We start from the raw sequence: 5,997 nt of genomic DNA, 5'->3' as shown, positions 1-5,997 counted from the left end.
CCCGGGCTGGGGATTCGAACCCGCCACCTTAGGTGTATGTGGCTGGCGCCTTAGCCCCTTGAGCCACAGGCGCCGAGCCAAGGTTAGCAGTCTTACAGTGCATTGTCAAGACACTGCTGTCCGGACCAAGCTCCTGGCGTGGAGGCTCTGTGTGTTCTAGGATTCCTACCTACTTCCTTTTTGGCTTTTCTTGGATATTTAAGTTTTATTTTAAAATTTTATTAGGCCCGCCTTGGTAGTTCTTTGGAGTGAGGGAATATTTATCAGTTATTTACTTAGTTTTAAATTTAGAACTATCTTCATGAGACTAGACAAGTGAGATGAGGAAATGCATGCGTCAGAATGATGAGATTAGCATCCCAGGGGCGGCAGTGCCTGTGGCTCAAAGGAGTAGGGAGCTGGCCCCATATGCTGGAGGTGGCAGGTTCAAACCCGGCCCCGGCCAAAAACTGCAAAGAAAAGAAAAAAGAAAATAACATCCCAGTTTGAAGGACTGGGGTAATCTCCTAAGCTCCCATCACAATGCTAAATTAGGTGTTTTGGTATTTTTTCTTTTCTTTTTTTTTTTAAGAGAGAAAATCTCACTTTATCACCCTGGGTAGAGTGCTATGGCATCACAGCTCACAGAAATCTCCAGCTCTTGGGCTTAGGTGATTCTCTTGCCTCAGCCTCCCAAGTAGCTGGGACTACAGGCACCTGCCACAACGCCTGGCTATTTTTTGGTTGCTGTTTGGCTGGGGCCGGGTTTGAACCCACCACCCTCGGTATATGGGGCCGGCGCCCTACTCACTGAGCCACAGGCGCCGCCCATGTTTTGGTGTTTTTTCAAATTTGTATTTTTTTCTTCATTTACTGATCTGGCGTCTCCCTCTATTTCCTGGGTGAGAGTATAGTGGTGTAGTCTTGAAACCTGGAACTCCTGACTTTAGCCAATCCTCCTGCCTCAGCCTCCCAGAGTGCCTGGATTATGTGTGGGAGCTACTGTGTCAGGCCTAAATTAGGTGTTAAAGATTAGTAATTAGTAATTTTGCCTTATTTGATTAGAGTGAATTTTAACTTAGTTGTAGTAAGATTTGGCCAATTGTTTTATATAAAAACTTATTAGCTTGGCCAGGGGTGGTGGTTTATACCTATATTCCTAGCACTAGGGGAGGCCAAGGCTGGTGGATTGCTCGAGCTCAGGAGTTCTCTAAAAAAATAGCCAGACGTTGTGGCAGGCACCTTAGCCTTCACTACTGGGAAGGCTAAGGCAAGACTATTGCTTGAGCCCAAGAATTTGAGGTTGCTGTGAGCTGTGACACCACAGCACTCTACTGAGAGTGACTAAATCAGCCTCTGTTCAAAAACTAGCTGGGTGTTCTGGTTGGCGGGAGGCTGAGGCGAGAGGATTGTTGTGAGCTGTGGTGCCATACCACCAAAAAAAAAAAAAAGCCAAGAGACTTGCTAGCTTAATGTTTTTATTGTCTGAATAACTTTCTTTTTTTTGAGACAGAGCCTCAAGCTGTCGCCCTAGGTAGACAGTGCTGTGGCATCACAGCCCATAGCAACCTCCAGCTCCTGAGCTCAAGTGATTCTTCTGCCTCTGTTTCCCAAGTAGCTGGGACTATAGGCACCTGCCACAAGGCTTGGCTATTTTTTGGTTACAACCATCACTGTTGTTTGGTAGGCCTGGGCTGAGTTCAAACCTGCCAGCTCAGGTGTATGTGGCTGGCACCTTAGCCGCTTGAGCCATAGGCACTGAGCCTGTCTGGATAATTCTTTTTTTTTTTTTTTTTTTTTTGAGACAGAGCCTCAAGCTGTCCCCCCTGGGTAGAGTGCCATGGCATTACAGCTCACAGCAACCTCCAACTCCTGGGCTCAAGCGAGTCTCCTGCCTCCGCCTCCCAAGTAGCTGGGAGCACAGGCGCCCGCCACAACGTCCGGCTATTTTTTGGTTGCAGCCGTCATTGTTGTTTGGCGGGTCCGGGCTGGGGATTCGAACCCGCCACCTTAGGTGTATGTGGCTGGCGCCTTAGCTGGTTGAGCTATAGGCACAGAGCCCCTGTCTGGATAATTCTTAAGGTGTTTATTGTTTATTGTGAGGATAGTTAGTATCTTTGCTTTAAGAAGATCACAGACTCAGGCCAGACATGGTGGCTCACACATGTAATCTCAGCATTCTGGGAGGCAAAGTGGGTGGCTCACTTGAACTCATGACTTCAAGACCAGCCTGAGCTAGAGCGAGGCCCTGTCTCTTAAAAATGGCCGGGCATTGTGGCAGGCACCTGTAGACCCAGCTACATGGGAGACTGAGGCAAGAGAATAGTTTGAGCCCAAGAATCTGAAGTTGCTGTGAGCTGTGACGCCACAGCACTGTACTGGGGGTGACAAAGTGAGGCTCTGTCTCCAAAAAAAAAAAAAAGATTACAGACTTGAGCAGTGGATTCGTTGCACCCAAACCACTGAATAGTTGAGGGCAGAAAGCTGGAGCTCCTTCCTTCTAGAGATTTGTGGGTGCTTGTCTCTCTTCACTGCCTCTGGGCACAAAAAAGAGAGCACTTTTTGTTTTGTGAAAACAACGTGAGTTTAGCTAAGGAAATGCAAACCTGTTGGCTCCTGCCGATTATTTGACTTCATTGAGACAGGCTTTGTCTTGTCTCCTGTGAGATGTGTAGCCAGAGTGGAGTTAATATTTAAATCTGCTTTTGTGACTTTTAGGAGAAATGAAATAGTAATATAGTAGGATCTTGATGAGTTTAGTTAATATATTACTTACTAGGGCGGGATATGGATACTGTTGTGAATTTAGCTAAATCTTTGTGGGACAGCCATGTCCTAGCAGATATACATGTAAATCAATAGCGTAGCTTAGTTCTTGTGAAATTGTTATTCAGGCTCTTAATAGCTACCTTTGATTAAGCTCTTAATTCAAGACATATAGTGGTAAATGGGCTTTGTAAACTTTAATTTCCCAATCTGCACAATGCCAGCTGTCCTAAGATGACATGCATGTGAGGGGTCTGAGTTTCCTTAGTAAAGTGGGTGTTCTGTAAGTGTTAGTTACACTTCTTATCAGCACAGTTTTATGAATAATACAAATTAGGCAATATGTTGCATGATTCTTGTTTTCAGGCAGGCAAGGATGTCATATTTAAAACAGTTAGGGAACCATAACGTGAGACATGGCAGGTGAGGACAGCAAGCCACACTCATCCCTAGGCTTATTTGTTTCCTCAACATGGATGATTAGAATAGGGAACAGTGAGAATAGTATGGACCAGAGTTCTTGGAAGGATGTTATAGAGGAGGTAAGACAAATGTAAATGGAGCTTGAGCAAAGGTTTAGCAATGTAGGTGGTAGTACTAGTTGTGTATAGTAGAACCCATGCCCCAAGGCCTGGGAGAATGAGTTCAGGAGGTAAGGAACTGAGTAGGAGGATTGGGACGGCAGGTTACGAGCGGAATCAGATAATGAAGAGGAGGAATTTGGATTTGAATTGCATGTAGGGCTGGGCGCGGTGGCCCACACCTGTAATCCTAGCACCCTGGGAGGCTGAGGCCAGTGTGTTACCTGAGCTCAGAGACCAGCCTGAGCAAGAGGGAAACCCCGTGTCTAAAAAACAGTTGGGCTTTGTGGCAGACACCTGTAGTCCTCGCTACTCAGGAGGCTGAGGCAAGAGGATCACGTGAGCCCAGGAATTTGAGGTTGATGTGAATTATGACACCATGGCACTCTACTGAGGGCAATAAAGTGAGACTTTGTCTTTAGGGGAAAAAAATGAATTGCCATGTAGAACACTGTTCTTGAAACTGTATAAAATAATTTTATATGTTGTCTCCTTTGCCCAATGGCTTTTAATAAAGGGAAGCTCCTTTCCCCCGTGTTATTATTTATTCCACAGGTGTTAATGTCCATTCTTACCCATTGTGAGGTGGAGACAGGGCAGTGGGAATGCTAGCGTGTAAGTGAATTCACTCTAAAGCCAGCTATGAATAATTAGTAAATTAATATTTGAGTATTCCATTGACTCACATTTATTTGGCGTTCTGTCATCTCTGAAATCAGCCTGTTCCTTACATGTGCTATCATCCAAGCGGCAGATGTGACATGGGTGATTTTGTCGGGATGTGCATTCCCCTTGTGGCAACGGTCATTTAGTTGCCATTTAAAATATCTCTTAATAGGTTACACTGTGGCTGGGTGCAGTGGGGAGGCTGAGGTGGGAGGATCCAACAAAGTACTCATTGTGTTTACACTGTGATTCAACATTGAGATTAAGAAAAAGACACCACCTGTGTATGAAGAAAGGCGTGGAAACGGAGCAACAGGGTGTACATTTGATATTACAGGAAGCAAAATATTTATTTTTAGAGAAATGATTGCAGTTTCAGAATTTCTTGCAAAGTCATATCAAGTGCTTCATGCGACCTTGAAAGGAAGATCCCAGAGGTATGTGAAGTTTTGTTACTGAGAGGCATGCCAAGAATTGCCTGGCATGTGCCTGGCAGTGTGCCTGGAAGCAGGGGAAGTCGCTGTATCCTTCACCAGGAATGAGAAAGTTAGAGCTACAGAAAGCCGGTGTGATCAGTTTGTTATGTCATAGTTTAAGTGGCAGCAGTTTTTCTTTATTAGCTTATAACTGATGGGCACCTTGTCTTTAATAAGTACCTGTATATTATTATTATTATTATTTTTTAGAGACAGAGTCTCACTTTGTCACCCTTGGTAGAGTGCTGTGGTATCACAGCTCACAGCAACCTCCAGCTCTTGGGCTTAGGTGATTCTCTTGCCTCAGCCTCCCGAGTAGCTGGGACTACAGGTGCCCGCCACAAACACCCGGCTATGTTTTGTTGCAGTTTGGTTGGGGCCGGGTTTGAAGCTGCCACCCTCGGTATATGAGGCCGGCGCCCTACTCACTGAGCCACAGGAGCTGCCCAATACCTGTATATTATTTATTTCTCTACTTCTGATGATGGCTTTGGAACAGATTACACAACTGAGAATTCAAATTTGTGATTAAAGGCAGACAAATTTTCAAAAATAGGGAATTTGTTAAGGTGCAAACATCAAGGTCAAAATAGAAGGAAAAAATTGCATTGTTTTACATTAAAAAAGAATTCTCTTGTATTTCTTTGTCTTCTCAGATATACTGTGGTGGAGTGTGCAGGCTCTTGAGTCAGGCAGCCTGGGTTCAAATCCCAGCTTCACCCCTTATTAGCAGTAATCATCTTGTGTAAGTGACTTTACCTCTCTGTGTCTCAGCTTTCTTTTTTTCTTTTTTTCCTTGTTTTTTTTGGTTGAGACAGAGTTCTACCCTATACCCTGAGCAGAGTGCAGTGGCGTGGTAGCTCACTGCAACCTCAGGCTTGGGCTGTGGGCATCCTGCTGCCTCAGCCTCCCAAGCCACTGGGATTACAGGTGTTCTCTGAGCAGCTGGGTTTTTACAGTTTTTTCATGAGTCGGGGTCGCACTCTTGCTCAGACAAGCCTCAAACTCCTGAGTTCAAGCAGTCCTCCTGCCTCAACTTCCCATAGTGCTGGATTACAGGCGTGAACCATGGCGCCTGGCTGGTATCTCAGGTGTCAGATGGGCCTAATACTTATCTCGTAAATCTGTTATGAGAAGTCACTGGGTTAAATGAGTGTTTAGAATAGTACCTGGCTAAAAGTAAGCATGTATGTTAGCTGTTATTTTTTAATGGGATTATTCTCTATAAATCATAGGTATTGATTAGATTAATTCCAGATGAGGATTTGATTATCTGTCCCTTGTTACTCTCTTCATTCCAGTTTGATATTAACGTGCTGCTCATTCTAATTTCTACTTATTCAGCATTTTGGGGGTGTATTGATGTTAGTCTTTTAAAAACATGTGGGGAATTGATATATAGTTTCACGTACTTTTCCATAGTAAAATAAAATGGAATTATATTTAGTTTGGGAAAATATCTACAGGATTATATTTTTCTTTTCTTTTTTTTTTTTTTTTTTGAGACGGAGCCTCAAGCTATCCCCCTG

This window comes from Otolemur garnettii, unplaced genomic scaffold (assembly GCF_000181295.1).
Source record: "Otolemur garnettii isolate 467f Iridium unplaced genomic scaffold, OtoGar3 scaffold00086, whole genome shotgun sequence".
In the NCBI taxonomy this organism is placed as follows: Eukaryota; Metazoa; Chordata; class Mammalia; order Primates; family Galagidae; genus Otolemur; species Otolemur garnettii.
Note: the sequence above shows the minus strand (reverse complement) of the source record.